Raw genomic sequence first — 16,407 nt, 5'->3', positions numbered from 1 at the left:
CAGTCCTCACTTTCTTCAAAAGCCAAATATTGACAATGCTGAAAATCTGAAATAAAAACAGAAAATCTGAAAGTTCTCATCAGGTCAGGCAGCATCTGTGGAGAGAGCACAGAGTTAATGAACACAGGCTTGTGTAGTACTATATGTATTTTCCAGTACACATTGGTGTGCCAGATTGTGAGCCTGACTGACCATCTTAATTGGATCATCTGCAATTCTTAGCAGACTCAGGATTATTTAGGAACAGGGGAACAGAAGTACGCTATTTAGCTGTTAAAGCTTGCCACACTTCTTGAGATCATGGCTGACCATCTCAAATCCATGTTTCCATACCATCTTCAAATTCCTTAATACATTTATCTCCAGAATACTGAGTATTTCCAGAATTTCTGTTTTCATTTGAAATTTCCAGAATTGGCAATCTGTTGCATTTGTTGTACAGATTTAACCAGGTCTTTGTAGACAGAAAGAACATATACGCGCGTTGTATTTGTTGCATTTTTTTTAAAGTTAGCAGCTGGTCTCTGGTTCATTCCTCAGGTCAATCCTTTTGATAAATCAGAGTTAACCTGCTTGGTTTGAATTTAAGCAAAGCTTGGCATTTCATTGTCAGTCATCATCAAACTCTGCATTCTCCATAACTCCTGTAGTTCAGTGGTCAGTACTGCTGCCTCACAGTGCCAAGGACATGGGTTCAATTCCGGCCTCGGACAACTGTCTGTGGAGTTTGCACATTCTCCCCATGTCTGCGTGGGTTTCCTCTGGGTGCTATGGTTTCCTCCCACAGTCCAAAGATGTGCAGGGTAGGCAGATTGGCACGGCTAAATTGCCCGTAGTGTTAGGTGCATTAGCTAGGCATAAATGTTGGGGAATGAGTCTGGGTGGGTTGCTCTTTGGAGGGTCAGTGTGGACTTGTTGGGCCGAAGGGCCTGTTTCCACACTGTAGGGAATCTAATCTAATCAAATCGAATGAGATTAGTTCTTCTCAGCATTCTTCAATCTATGGGAGATAGTTACTCCATTGATTTCTTTGCTTTCATATCTGGCTGTTTCTAATACAACTACCTACTGCACTTCAAAATGATCCATCGATGTGAGGGACTATGAGACATTCCCAAGAGAAGTACTAGGCAATATCTAAAAGTAAAACTTTTTAATTTCCCTGTCAATCTAATTGAGTTACTTTTAAGGTGAAATTTCTTCTAAGAAGAGGCGAATGGGGGGTTCAGATACCCACCCTAACAGAATGTTCTTTCTTGCACGAAAAATGAGCATTAAGAAAAGCTTTTTTGTCTTCACGTCTAATGGAAGTGGATTAACAAGGCTGAGACCCTCTCTATTTCACCTACCACAGCACTCCAGTATGCCCGCAGTCTGTGTCAGGACCAGAGACAATGAGCGATTGTACCCATATGTATTTTGCATTTAGGACACATTGGAGATACTCCCACTTTAAATTTCAAAAGAGGGTCTGGAGCCAAGTGGACCCTATGGAGAATGTTCAATTGCAGGGCATGAGTCCAGATATCCTCCCATACTTCAGAAGATATCTCAATGTCCAGCTCCTTTTCCCATACCTGACAGAGCCGTTTGGAGTCATCTGTGGGGCCCTTTCCCAATAGGTTATAGACATTACTGACAGAAAATGTGTCTTCAGTACTCAGCACCCTCTTCTCCATGTCAGATCTATAAGAATCAGTTAGAAGTGAGGTCTCTTTTTGTATGAAATTTCTAATTTGAAAGAAACAGAAGAGGTCCCTACTGGGCAATTCATATTTTTGAGCCAACTGGTCAAAGGACATCAGTATATCCCCTTCGAATAAGTCACCCAGGCAAGACACACCCTGAGCTGCCCATAGTTTAAACCTCGAGTCCATTATCCCTGGCTGAAAACCTGGCATACCAACTATGGGTATAAAAAAATGATGTTTTGGCAGTATTGCCCTCACTCTGATGCATTGCCCTCCATGTCTTGACAGTATTAATAACTATTGGGCTATGGCATATTCCTTAACTGTCCTCATTTTGTCCAAGAATAACAAGCTAATAAGGGGCATCTTGCCTGAGGTGCCTCGATGTCCAGCCAAAGTGAGTGAGGGTCCCCCCAGGGCCCAATCATTTACGTAAGATAGCAATGAACTTAATTGACAGTTTTTGACATCTAGGAGGTCAACACCTCCCAGTCTGTGGGGTAGCTGCAATTTTGTCAGCTTAATCAGGGGTTGCTTGCGATACCAAATAAAGGAACTGAACCAGCCGTTCAGTCTTCTAAATGTTTGCTTAGTAAAAAGCAGAGGAAGCATTGACATAGGAAACAGCAGACGGGGGAGAATGTTCATTTTAATGAGGGCTATCCAACCTAACCAGGAGATCGGAAGCACCTCCCATCTTCAAAGGTATTGTTTGATTCTGTCAAATAAATGGGCAAAATTAGCTTTAAATAGCTGATCAAAGACAGGGGTAATGAATATACCTAAGTTGACACCTAAAGAGAAATCGAGATTCATCCTCAGGATCAGGTATGTTGGGAGACTACCCATGGGCTTGGCCTCTAATTTCGCAAAGTTGATCTTGTGACCCAAAAAGCCACCAAACAAATTAATGCATTGTATTAGATGAGGCACCAAAACTGTTGGGTTTGATAAAAGAACATCATCTGCATACAATGCAATCTATGTGACTTTGTCACCACTTCTGTATCAGATATATTGGGATCCCTACGTATTGCCTCCACCAGCAGTTCAATCACCAATGTGAAAAACAATGGTGATAAGGGACAGCCCTGTCAACTGGCCCTAAGGATATTGGAATTAAAAGGCATCTGGGGGATGGGTTGATAAATAAGAAGGGTTTTGAGGGATGTGGGCCAAATGCTGGCAAATAGGACTAGATTAGTTTAGAATATCTGGCCAGCATGGATGAGTTGGACTGAAGGGTCTGTTTATGTGCTGTGCCAACTCTACGACCTAGGACGTTATGTATGATTATTAAAAAGAAACCATTTGGCCTATCATGCCTATGCAGACTTTCCAGAAGAGCATCACCAAAATGAATATTTTAAAAATGGGGTGTTCATTATACGCAAAAGAAAAAGTCTAATCATTGCATTAGAACTTACAGTTGTAATTTTCTTTAGAAAATTTATGTATCTGGATGCCATCATTAGTAGTTGCTCAGTGACCTCCTGGATACGATTAGACATGATTGACCACAAGATATTTGTACAGTTTCATCCTGGAATCCAGAAGGATACTGTAATAAAGTGAGTGTGGTGACCCTTGCAATGCAGACACAGTCAAAGAAAAATGGCTTTGATCTGTGTTTAAGCCAGACATCAGTCAGCAAAATCTCCAGTGAATTTGTGTTTAGCTTAGGAACAGAGAACCATGTGCAGTCAGGCACTAAAAAAACTAAAAGTACTATTAATGGCAAAACTTTAGTTACTTGTTTAGCAATATTGCCATTAGTTTGGATGCAAACTCTCTTGTGTCACTTACCATGGCAACAGCCTTTGTAAGTTCACATTTCAAATTTCAGTAATCACTTTCAATAGCAACAACATGAACTAATGTGATGCGTTTAATGTAAGGAATATGTTTCACAACTAGGTAACAGGAAAATGGATGTTCAGCTGAGGAGGATGGCTTAAAGAGGATGCTTAATGCTATGCAATGGTGACCAATGGAGCTTGTTTGGGTAAAAGCAACAGAACAAATGATGCAAGATTGAGAAAGAAAAAAGATTTCTTAAATGATCAAGAGACATTAGGAGTGTATACCTGACCACTAATGTGGATTCTCAGAAAGTGCTTGAGTGATTGGACACTCTTTTCTGTAGCAATACCACGTGAATTCAGTATTCCTTTGAACTCCAAATCTCATTTTTGAGCAATAATTAATATTAGTGTCATCTCCCAGATCAAAACAACTTTTTCTTGGGCAACAGCAAGCTACTGTATCAAAACATGTCCCTGTTCTGTTAGACCTTTTCAGGAAGCAGCAAGATCCTCAAGATATCAATGTTATTGTTTTAGTGCCTTTCATCAAAACATTGCTTTCACTGTGAGGAAGCAAGTGCAGTCTGCCCATTGCTCCCACGGCTCCCAGGCAAAGGACCAGATAAAACTTCTGGAACAAATCTTGACAGAGAATTTATTCACATTGCCAACTATATTTTCTTTCTCTCTGAACCACGACTGATTCATCCTGAATGAAAGTATTTCAGTTTCTGATAGTGGAATTCCTCCACATTTAATAAGATCTTCAGTCTTAGAGTTTACACTTTACAGCAGAATATCATGTGACACGCTGAAGTGTGGCCATACACACCATAGAACATTGTGGTACAGAAAGGCATTTCATCATTTATGTTAAAATAGCAATTGACAATTTGTACATCAGTGTCTTTAACAGAGAAATGCCCCAGAGCACTATGCAGGGTGAGGACAAAAACTGTACAGTGATAGTATAGGACTGATGGCTGAAATTATTTGATTTAGATTTGATTTGATTTGTGGATTTTCACTTGTGTTTTTTTTACAAAATACTGTGAGAAGTGTTATATAGTCCTAGATTTGAGAAGACCTTTAGGAGTGAGGTGACAGGCAGAAGTTAGGAAATTCAAGAGTTGGGCCATAATGTTGAAGTTACAGGTTGGAATGAATGGTTTGAGCACTCTGAAATTTGGACCAAAGTGAATAAGCGGGTGGAGGAGCTATGAAGCTGAACATGAATGTGAATAATTCATTGGTGTGTTTTAGAACAACTATTTCTTGCACGTACTAGTGCCTTAAGCATCAAGAACGTTCCAAAGTAGCTAAACTGATTTCTGGGAAAAGATAAGAGGAATGACTGGAGTGTTGTTTGAAAGATGGGTTCTGAGATTATCGCAGGAAGAAAAGAAAGAGAAGGCAGTAAAGGATGGAACATAGCATGCAGGATGGAGAAGTGGGATTACAACTATATAGATGTTTGCTTCATGGATTAGAATCAAAAGAACAGAATATTTCTAGGACTAAGGAAGGGAATAAGAAGGGACAATGTGGAGAATTAAAAAAAAAACATCATGGGATACAAGTGTCATGTCAGGACCAGCTAACCCTACTACCCTTGAGAAAGGTAATGATGAGCTGCCTTCTTAAACCACTGCACTCAGTGTTGTGCAGGTGCACCTACAGTGCTCATTGGAACAGAGTTTCAGAATTTTTCTCCAGCAATAGCGAAAGTATAGTGACATAATTCCAAACCTGGAGGGTGTGTAGCTTCAAGGGTAAATTGCAGGTAGCGGTACTCCCATGCATCTGGTCCCCTTGTTTCTCTGGATTGTGGAGATGTTGGGTTTGAACGATACTGTGCAAGGAATTTTGGAGAGTTACTGCAGTCCAAAGATAGATGGTGGGGACCACTGCCACTGTGTGTTGTTGATGGAAGGCATGAATGTTGAAGGTGTTGCATGGGGGTGTCATGTTGTGTTGGTTACTAGTCCATGTGTTGCTATCAGCACCGATGGAACTAGTTACCAACCCTGTGTCTTTATCAGTACTGACAGGGCTTGTTACTGACCCCTGTGCCTCTATCAGCATTGACAGAGCTGTTTATAACCCCCTGCATCACCATCAACACTGAAAGTGCTGATTAATACCTGACAGCTCTGTGTGCCATACCATAGGATGAATGTGAACACATTGGAAACAGAGGCAGGTGGGATCTGCAAAAATAGCTCTGGCTTGAGCAACTTCAGTTATCAGGCTAGACTGCAGTGTTTGGGACTGTTTTTCTCGGAGAGAAGGTGGCTAAGAGATCTGATAGAAATTTACAAACTCATGTGAGGTCTGGATGGAGTACATGGGAGAAACTGATCCTGCTCACCAAAAGACTGAGAACTAGAGGGCAGAGATCGAAAAAGATTTGGAAATGTAGCAAATGTAATGTGAACAAAATACTTGAGTGATTTGAATTTGGAATGTACTGGTGGAATGGTGTGGTGGAGATCCAGGAGGACATTGGATTGTTTCTATTTAAGTAATCATGTGTAAGGGTTTAGGGAAAGTGCAGGAAATTGGCACTAGGTCATAATGCTCATTGGAGAGCCAGTGCAGACACTTGTCTAAATAGTCTCCCTCTGCACCATAACAATTCTATGATCCTGTGGCTGAGTAGTTGTTGTAACAATAGTATCCTGGATTTTCCTCACAGTGTACAATCTGCAGTGTTTGCTGCTCATGAGAAAGGGTTCATCCATTCCTGGTTAGAAGTGAAAACTCCATACTTGTAGAAAGACATTAAATTAGGGAAACTTCCCATTCTCTCCTGTCCAGGTCACGTGACTGTGTTGACAGCAAAGTTCAGAGGGTGGTGATTGCTCCAGTCAGCAGGACGTTGAATATTGTTTGTGAAGCTCGTATCTAACTTCCTCCTGAGCCTGTGAATCAGTTTTGACATGATTAGAATGAGGAAATGCTCTCGTTTTCACAAAAACAGACTCAGCTGAGAGTCTGAACGTTAGCCTTCAGCAATCAGTTATTGAAGCTTTAGGAAAGCTATCTGTAGCTAAAGTTTGTATGGGTTTGGATTTCCGTCCCATTTTTAGAAGACAAAATAAAAAGCCTGCCTGGAAAATTCATGTGTGATGATTTCCAGAATGTTCACAAATGGAAATAAAAGGCTGTAAGAAACACTGCTGGTATTTTGGGAAGGGAGGGGTTGACCTCACATGGACTCTAATGGGCAGGTTGGAGGGATATGGGGCACACGGGGCTTACTTTTAGCTCCCTCCATAGCCTACTGAAGGATTCATTGGAGACAATAGCTACACCTACAACCACAGCATCGCCCCACCCCCCACCACACCACCACCCACCCACACAATCCCTGAGGCCTGTTGGGTGACTGGGTATTCTTAGATCCCACCTTGCATTTGGTGATCTTAAAAGCTGCAGCCTCTAACACTGGCTACCTCTAAGAATGGGGTTGCTCAGATCGCCAAGCTGTTGACCTTCCGACTGAGCTAGCAGCTGTAGGGGCTGGACTGCTGTTCTTATATCTTGATCTTGTTGGAGAAAACACCATTCCCAAGATATTAGCCCACTTCAGCATTTCCGCAAGAAAAATGCATCAATTGAGGGAGATCTATGGCTTTATTGAAATGGAGGATTGCAATCTATTGAGGCACATTGAGCAGGAAGTTAGCTGCTGCTGGTTAAGATTGCTTTCAGGCAGGAAGTCTCTGATAAGCTCCTTTTAGAGTATAGATGAGGAAGAGTTCCCCAAAGTACAATTGGATGATTCAGGGATGAGTAATGCTTTGAAATTATTAATAGACATGAGTGACAGGTTTGACATGTATGTCACTACAAAGGTTTTCACATTTGCAATCTTAAAGATATTGACATTTATGTACTTTGTGAAGAATTGGACACCATGTGAAACCTATAACCCTCCACTGAAATGAACCAGTGAGCAGAGTTACCTGAAATTTCAGCAAATCCCAGGGAAAGGAAAGGATCATGAGTGTTGAAGGGGTTAATGGATGAAGCTATATAGACACATGAGGTTATATACTTTGGTTAGTCTTTGTAAAGTTGTAGAAATGATTTAGGACTAACTGACTAATGAGGAGGTAGGGCAGCTGTAAGAGCAACAGTGGTGATCTTAGGTGGATATATTCACAGACAATAACAAATATGAGGTTAATTGGACCAGAACGTTGTCAATATTTTGAGAATTGACATTTTTGATAAAAAGAGGACTGAAAGGGGAAATGGAAAGGTCAGAGTGAGTAGGGAACAGGATATTTTGATGGGAGGATGAGGAAAATGATGGAGAAACAATGTTCAGGTATAGTTTATTTTTATATAGCCATATAAAATCAGAACTGAAAGTATAAACCAGGCGTGTGAGCTATGGTGTAACTATGAGAAGAAAAGTCTAAATATACTAGTGAATGGTTAAGGCTGTCTTGTAGCAATCTGAGAAGGAGTTCGCCCCTTAATCAACGATCTGCTGTTTGATTCCCTTTACAGCTGACACATGCTGAGTCTTTTTAGGATTTCACAAAACTTGGAACTCTTATAGTGCGGTGGTGGTGTCTCTATTTCTGAGCCAGAATACAGGGTTCATGTCCCAACTGCTCCCAAAGAGTGTTATAACACACCTGAACAGGTTGAATAAAAATATCTACTCCACAAAACGTGATGATGCAAGAGGATGTTACACAGACACTAAAGAACTGGTTGGTAGGTTGCACCAGTTAGCAAAGTACTTCTATTTGTCCACTCATAGTTAGGGTGCAAGCCTGGAAATCACTAGAAACAGTTCATGGAGACCTAAACCTGAGACCCAACTTAAACTATGGATGCAGGAAATGTGCAGTCAGAACTGCAGAGGTCAGAATATCAGGCCAATGTATCTGCAGGTCATAACTGTGCAACACTGGGATAATAACTACCAATTGGTCAGAACCACATGGGGAGGTTAGAACTATATAGTCGACAAAATGACCACTAATGAGGAGGTTCTGAACTAGCGACGGCTGTGGGGGGTGGGGGAGGGGGGTGGTGGTGCGCAGGCTGTAATAAGTCAGGCCACAGTCAACAGAATGGTGGGTGACAATAGCGAGTTGCATGGAAGAAAATTGAGGGCGAAAACAAATGTCCTCATGTAAGGACAACAAACAGAAAGAATGCAGGGAGCTGATTAAAATCTCTGAGAAATAACTTGTCCCTAAGTTAGGACAGAGAACATGAGAATCATATCGGTGCTTCATTGGGGGTCTGTCTGTGTAGTCTGTTAATTAATGGATTATCGATGCTTCTATATTTATAACTGACTATACCCATTCCACAGTGTGACATTATTCAAAATATTAGAATTCATTGAAGAGAGAGCACATGTTGTGGATGAAGGAATACCTGTGGATGTACAATACTTAGATTTCCAGAAAGCTTTTGAAAAGGTGTCCCTTCAAAGATTATTGTGGAAAATAAAGGCTCATTGCAGAGGGGTAACGTACTGGCGTGGATAGAAGATTGGTTGCTAACAAGACATGAGCGTAGGTGTGATTTTTTTTTCTGGTGGCAAGATTTAACTAGTTGTGTGCCACAATAATTCATGTAGAAATTCAATTGTTTACAATTTATATAAATGACTGAGATGAAGAGGTAGAAGATTTGATGCTACAATTGCTGATGACATAAAGATAGGTGGTAAAGTAAGTTGTGAATAGGGCAAAAAGAGATTCCAAAAAATATATTGGTATGTTAAGTAAGTGGACAAAGATATGACAAATGGAGTACAATGTGGTAAAATGTAAAATTGTCATTTTGACAGGCAGAATAAAAACAGAAGCATATTATCTCAATAGTGAGAGATAACAGAGCTCTGAGGCACAGAAAGAACTGGATGATCTTCATGCATGGCTTTAATGCTTTCTCAATTTCTTCAACAGGGGGATAGCTCTCCTCAACAAAACCAGCAGAGACTTCGCAAACAGTAATACCTTAATCCACAATGACTGGGAGTTCTGATGTCTCTCAAGCAACAGGAGTCATGGATTCCACCTCTGTCTCTGAATTCTGAAAGAACAACCTAGGATCTAGAATGGCTTTTATGACTGGCCAACTTCACCGTTGTTATGTTTTTATCCTGCCATTAATCCTCTATTATGAAGAAAAGTGAACAACTGCACTGTCTTCCAGAGATCCTAAACGTGGAAGCTCCAGAGTGGAGGTTGCTTTAGAGCTCACTGAGTCTTCAGCATCTGCTAAATAAAGAAGGCTACACAGGCATTCATGTTCAATAAGGGAACATGATGATTAAGAATGATATACCATGCTGCAGTGATCTCTCATCCATTGAAGCAAAGCATAGTCTATACCTGCTTTCTAACCCTGATTTTAATACACCTCATGCCCCAAACTTAAATGAAAGGCAGTCAGAGAATTCTTTGTTTTAACTATGGCTCAGCCTCCAAAAGAATCAATATGTCTTTCCTTGTATTCAATTTAAGATTATTTTTGTTATTTACCATAATATTGCATATCAAAGTTTGCTTTATGACTCTGTATAGTCAAGGAATCTACTGTCACTACTGAGCTTCTTTTCAAGTTTCTCCTCCAATTCTGGATGAGAATCACTCAGGTAGCCTTGTTTCCCACTGGCCTTCATGGGTCTGGTCACCATTCCCACCATGAAAATGAGGTCTACAATATTGTAAATGAACATAGAAAATAGAACATAGAACAATACAGTGCAGAACAGGCCCTTCGGCACTCGATGCTGTGCCAACCTGTGATCTAATCTAAGCCCATCACCCTGCACTATTCCATCATCATACATGTGCTTATCCAAGGACTGTTTAAATGCCCCTTAATATGGCTGAGTTAATTACATTCCATGCCCTTATCACTCTCTGAGTAAAGAACCTGCCTCTGGCATCTGTCCGAAATCTATCACCCCTCAATTTGCAACTATGTCCCCTCTTACAAGCAGATGTCATCATCCTAGGAAAAAGACTTTCACTGTCTAGCCTACCTAATCCTCTGATCATCTTGTATGTCTCTATTACATCATCTTTTAGCCTTCTTCTCTCCAATGAGAACAGACCCAAATCCCTCAGCCTTTCTTCATAAGACCTTCCCTCCAGACCAGACAACATCCTGGTAAATCTCCTCTGTACCTTTTCCAATGCTTCCACATCCTTTATGTATTGGGGTGATCAGAACTGTACACAATATTCCAAGTGACGCTGCACTGGCATTTTGTATAGTTGCAGCATGACATTACGGCTCTGGAACTCAATCCCTCTACCAATAAAACCTAACATACCATATACCTTCTTAACAGCACTATCAACCTGGATGGCAACTTTCGGGATCTATGTACATGGACTCCAAGATCCCTCTGCACATCCACACTATCAAGAATCTTTCCATTGACCCAGTACTCTGCCTTCCTGTTATTCTTCCCAAAGTGAATTACCTCACATTTATCTGCATTGAACTCCATTTGTCACTTTTTCAGCTCAGTTCTACAGTTTATCCAAGTCCCCCTGCAAACTGCAACATTCTTCCACACTGTCCACCACTCCACCAATTTTAGTATCATCTGCAACCTTACTAACCCATCCACTTAAGCCTGCATCCAAGTTGTTTATAATAATGACAAACAGCAATGGTCCCAAACCAGATCTTGTAACACACCACTAGTAACCGGACTCAGGCTGAATATTTTCCATCAACTGCCATTCGTTGCCTTCTTACAGAAAGCCTGTTTCTACTCCAAACTGCTAAATCACCCTCAATCCCATGTCTCCATATTTTCTCCAGTAGCCTACCATGTGGAACCTTATCAAAGACTTTGCTGAAGTCCATGTATACCACGTCAACTACCCAACCCTCATCCACATGCTTGGTCACCTTCTCAAAAAACTCAATGAGGTTTGTGAGACACGACCTGCCCTTGATGAATCCATGTTGACTATTTCCATTAAAATGGTTCCTTGCCAGATGTTTATAAATCCTCTCTCACAATCCTTTCCAAAATCTTTCCTACACTGGTTTATAATTACCTGAGTTATCTCTACTGCCCTTCTTAAACAAGGGCACAACATTTGCATTTCCCAGTCCCCTGGTACTAAACCTGTAGACAATGACAGCTCAAAGATCAAGGCCAAACACTCTGCCATCTACTTCCAGAGAATACTTGAAAAAATCCCATCTGGCCCAGGGGACTTATTTACTTTCACACCTTATAGAATTGATAACACCTCCTTCTTATTAACCTCAATTCTTTCTAGTCGAATACCTTGTATCTCAGTCTTCTCCTCCACAATATTCTCCTTTTCCTGAGTGAAAACAGATGAAAAATATTAGTTTAGCACCTCTCTGATCTCCACAGGGTCCATACACAACTTCTAACTTCTGTCTTTGACTGGCACTATTCCTACACTCGTCATCCTTTTATTCCTCACATACCTATAGAAAGCTTTTGGGCTCTCCTTTATTCTACCTGCTAAAGACTGCTCATGTCCTCTCCTTGCTCTTCTTAACTCTCTCTTTAAATCCTTCCTAGCTACTCTGTAACTCCATTGCCTCATCTGAACCATCTTGTCTCATTGTCACATACATCTCCTTCTTCCGCTTAACAAGAGATACAATTTCTTTAGTAAACCATGGTTCCCTTACCTTCTCACTTCCTTCTTCCTGACAGGGACATAGAGATGTACAGTATGGAAACAGGCCCTTCAGTCCAACACATCCATGCCGACCAGATTTCCCAACCTAATCTAGTCCCACCTGCCAGCACCCGGCCCATATCCCTCCCAACCCTTCCTATACATGTACCCATCCAAATGCCTCTTAAATGTTGCAATTGTATTAGCCTCCACCACTTCCTTTGGCAGCTCATTCCCTACGCGTACCACCCTCTGTGGTCTCTTTTACATCTTTCCCATCTCACCCTAAGCCTATGCCCTCTTGTTCTGGACTCCCCGACACCAGGGAAAAGACTTTGCCTATTTACCCTATCCATGCACCTCATAATTTTGTAAAGCTCTATAAGGTCACCCCTCAGCCTCCGACATTCCAGCCTCTCCCTATAGCTTAAATCCTCCAACCCTGGCAACATCCTTGTACATCTTTTCTGAGCCCTTTCAAATTTCACAACATCTTTCCGATAGGAAGGAGACCAGAATTGCACGCAATATTCCAACAGTGGCCTAACCAATGTCCTGTACAGCCGCAACATGACCTCCCAATTCCTGTACTCAATACTCTGACCAATAAAGGAAAGCATACCAAATGCCTTCTTCACTATTCTATCTACCTGCAACTGCACTTTCAAAGAGCTATGAACCTGCACTCCAAGATCTCTTTGTTCAGCAACACTCCCTAGGACTTTACCATTAAGTGTATAAGTCCTGCTAAGATTTGCTTTCCCAAAATGCAGCACCTCACATTTATCTGAATTAAACTCCATCTGCCACTTCTCAGCCCATTGGCCCATCTGATCAAGATTCCGTTGTAATCTGGGATAATCCTCTTCACTCTTCACTACACCTCCAATTTTGGTGTCATCTGCAAACTTACTAACTATACCTCTTATGCTCTCATCCAAATCACCTATCAAAGACATGCAATATCTGTTCCTTCAACCAGCTCCATATTTCGATTGTCCCTATCCCCTGCATTTTGCTGCCCCATTCTATGTCTCCTAAATCTGGCCAAATGGTATTATAATTGCCCTTCCCCCATCTATAACTCTTGCCCTGCGGCATGTACCTATCCCTTTTCATCGCTAAACTAAAAGTAACCGAATTATGGTCACTGTCTCCAAAGTGCTCACCTACCACTAAATCAAACAAATGATCTGGCTCATTACCAAGTACCAGATCCAGTGTGGCCTTCCCTGTTGTTGGCACTTCGATATACTGTGTCAGGAAGCCCTCCTGCACACATTGGACAAAAACTGATCCATCTGATGTACCAGAGTTATAGCATTTCCAGTCAATGTTGGGGAAGTTAAAGGCCCTCATAATAACCACCCTGTTCCTTTCACTCCTGCCCAGAATTGTATTGTCGATCCTCTCCTCCACATCCCTGAAACTTTGCAGAGGCCTATAAAAAACTCCCAGCAGTGTGACCTCTCCTCTCCTGTTTCTAACCTCAGCCCATTCCATCTCATCAAATGTTCTTTCAGCCACCGTTATACCATCCTTGACTAACAAAACCATACCACCTCCTCTTTTACCACCTTCCCTGCTCTTAAGGAAAGATCTAAATCCTGGAACCTTCAACATCCAATCCTGACTTTGCTCTATCTATGTCTCAATAATGGCTACAACATCGAAGTCCCAGGTACCTATCCATGCTGAGAAGCTCACTGACCTTATTTTGGATACTCCTGGTGTTGAAGTAGACACACTTCAAACCAGCTTGTTGTCGGCCAGCACATTCCTGTGACCATGGAATCCTGTCCATGCCCTCCTTACTCTCATCCACCTGTGTACTGGAACCACAGCACAGGATCCCACCACCCCCTGCTGAGCTAGTTTAAATCCACCCGGATAGCACCAGCAAATTTCCCATCCAGGATATTAGTACCCCTCTGGTTCAAGTGAAGACCATCCTGTTTGTAGAGATACCACCTTCCCCAGAATGAGCCCCAATTATCCACAAACCTAAAACCCTCCCTCCTGCACCATCCCTGCATCCACGTGTTCAGCTGATGTCTTTCTCTGTTCTTCGCCTTACTATCACGTGGCACAGGTAACAATCCAGAGATATCAACTCTGTTTGTTCTCGCTCTCAGCTTCCACCGTAGCTCCCTGAATTCCTGCCTTACACCCCTATCCCTCTTTATACCTATGTTGTTGGTACTTATGTGGACCACGACTTGGTCACCCTCTTCCTTCAGGACCCCAAAGACATGACCCAAGACATCACGGACTCTGGCACCTGGAAGGCAACGTACCAACCGTGAGTCTCTTTCGTTCCCAACAAACCTTCTATCTGACCCTCTCACTATTGAGTTCCCATTGACTAATACTCTTGACCTTTTCCCCCCTTCTCTTCTGTACAATAGGGACAGACTCTGTGCCAGAAACCTGCACCTCAGTGTATGCCCCTGGAAGTCATCTCCCCCCCCCCCCCCCCCCCCACCCCCAACAGTATTCAAAACTTGTTTTTCAGGGGAACGACCGCAGGGAATCCCTGCACTGACTGTTTTTTCCCCTTTGAACAGTCACCCACCTTTCTTCGTGCTTAGGAGTAATTACTTCCTGTAACTCTTATCTATCACAGATTCTGCTTCCCAAATGATCCAAAGTTCATCCACCTCCCACTCTAGTTCCCTAACGCAGACTTGGAGGAGCGAGAGTTGGGTGCACTTCCTGCAGATGTACTTGGATGGGACATTAATGGTATCCCTTACCTCAAACATCATGCAGGAGGAACATTCCTCTCCCTGCACTGCCATCCTGCTAGTCCCCTTATCAGAAAGTTTAAAAAAAAGAAGAGAAACATACCTGATGTGTCCCTGGTGTTTAAGGTTAGAGGAGGTGGATGGGTGGGAGAGCCTACAAGGGTAGAGTCTCAGGTTTAGAAAACACTCACTTATATAGCTGGACGGGGAAAAAAAAAGTCCTTCTTTTCCCAGAAACCTCTGCTCTCTGAGGTGCTGCCATTGTTGACGCTTGAGGTAAGCTTTTAAAGTTTTAAATCAGTGACCAACCTTTCCCGACAGGCCCCTGCTCCAAGCTCCTGCTCTTTCTTCTGCTGCCAACTAAAAATTAAGCTATGTCAAACACAACCATATACAAGGGATGTTTAAGAGAGGACATTACCTGGAACCCTATTGTCTCAGATTCCAAATCCATTTGATCACTATGACAATGCTCCTTACGCTCATGTTCAGTTGCTTACTCCCAAAATCGGTTGCTGGCGATAAAGTTCTCCAAGCAGCAATTCCATTTCAGTACTTACCTCCATGCAGGCTCTGCAGGCCTGTAAAAGAAGGTGTCTAATGGCTTAATCATTTGTAAACAAGATAATTTGATATGGTGATTGAAACTAAGTCCAGTGGATATCATTGACTATGGCATCCTTGATTGGGGTTGTTAACCTTGATCAAACAGGGTGTACTGGCTGACAGATATAAACAGAAGATTCAGAGAGTCTCCAGCCTCCAGAGACTGTCTCTGAGTGGGCTGGTCAGAGCCCTGTATTGTGTATATGTAAATAAAGGATGACTTGGTGTTAGGATACCGGCCTCTGCGCAGTTATTTCACTTGATACAGTTTTATATGGGTCTAAAAGGGTTAATACTTGATTGAGTACAGTAAGTGCCTCCCATTGGGATGATGCCATGACGACTTGATCAGAATGTTGCAGGAGACAGACCTGGGGCTTGAGTGCTCCCAACAGCATTGTTTTGTAGGAATGTAGGCCATAAATAATCTGCAAAAATGGTGCCATAATGCAATAGTCGCTATTCTGTTTATTCAACAAAGTCCTTCTAGTGAATTCAGAAGGGCAAATATTCTAATGTATACGAGCCAACTTTGGGCTTGAGGAAGCTACACACAACTAGCAGTATGGCAATTTAAAGGTTAATTCTGCAATGGCAGAATGATTTTATGCCATTGTAGATGATATAGTGAAAAATGTTGGGCAATTGCATTCCTCATAAAGAATGTAAAATCCGCCCATATTTATACTGTCACCAGAAAAACCTGATCTGTCTCTCTGTGCTGTTTACTGTTGTCTCTTTATTGTGAGATTCAGAAAACCTATGGGTAAAGTTTCGCAGGTAAGGCAAGATAGCAACTCTGAACCTGTGACACCGATTCACCAGGAAACTATGCAAATGTAAGCAGTCACAGTCCTCACAGCCTGGTTAGATTTCAAAACGA

This window comes from Chiloscyllium plagiosum, unplaced genomic scaffold (genome assembly GCF_037043375.1).
Source record: "Chiloscyllium plagiosum isolate Xiang-an unplaced genomic scaffold, Cpla_swu_hap1 HiC_scaffold_9, whole genome shotgun sequence".
Classification (NCBI taxonomy): domain Eukaryota; kingdom Metazoa; phylum Chordata; class Chondrichthyes; order Orectolobiformes; family Hemiscylliidae; genus Chiloscyllium; species Chiloscyllium plagiosum.
Note: the sequence above shows the minus strand (reverse complement) of the source record.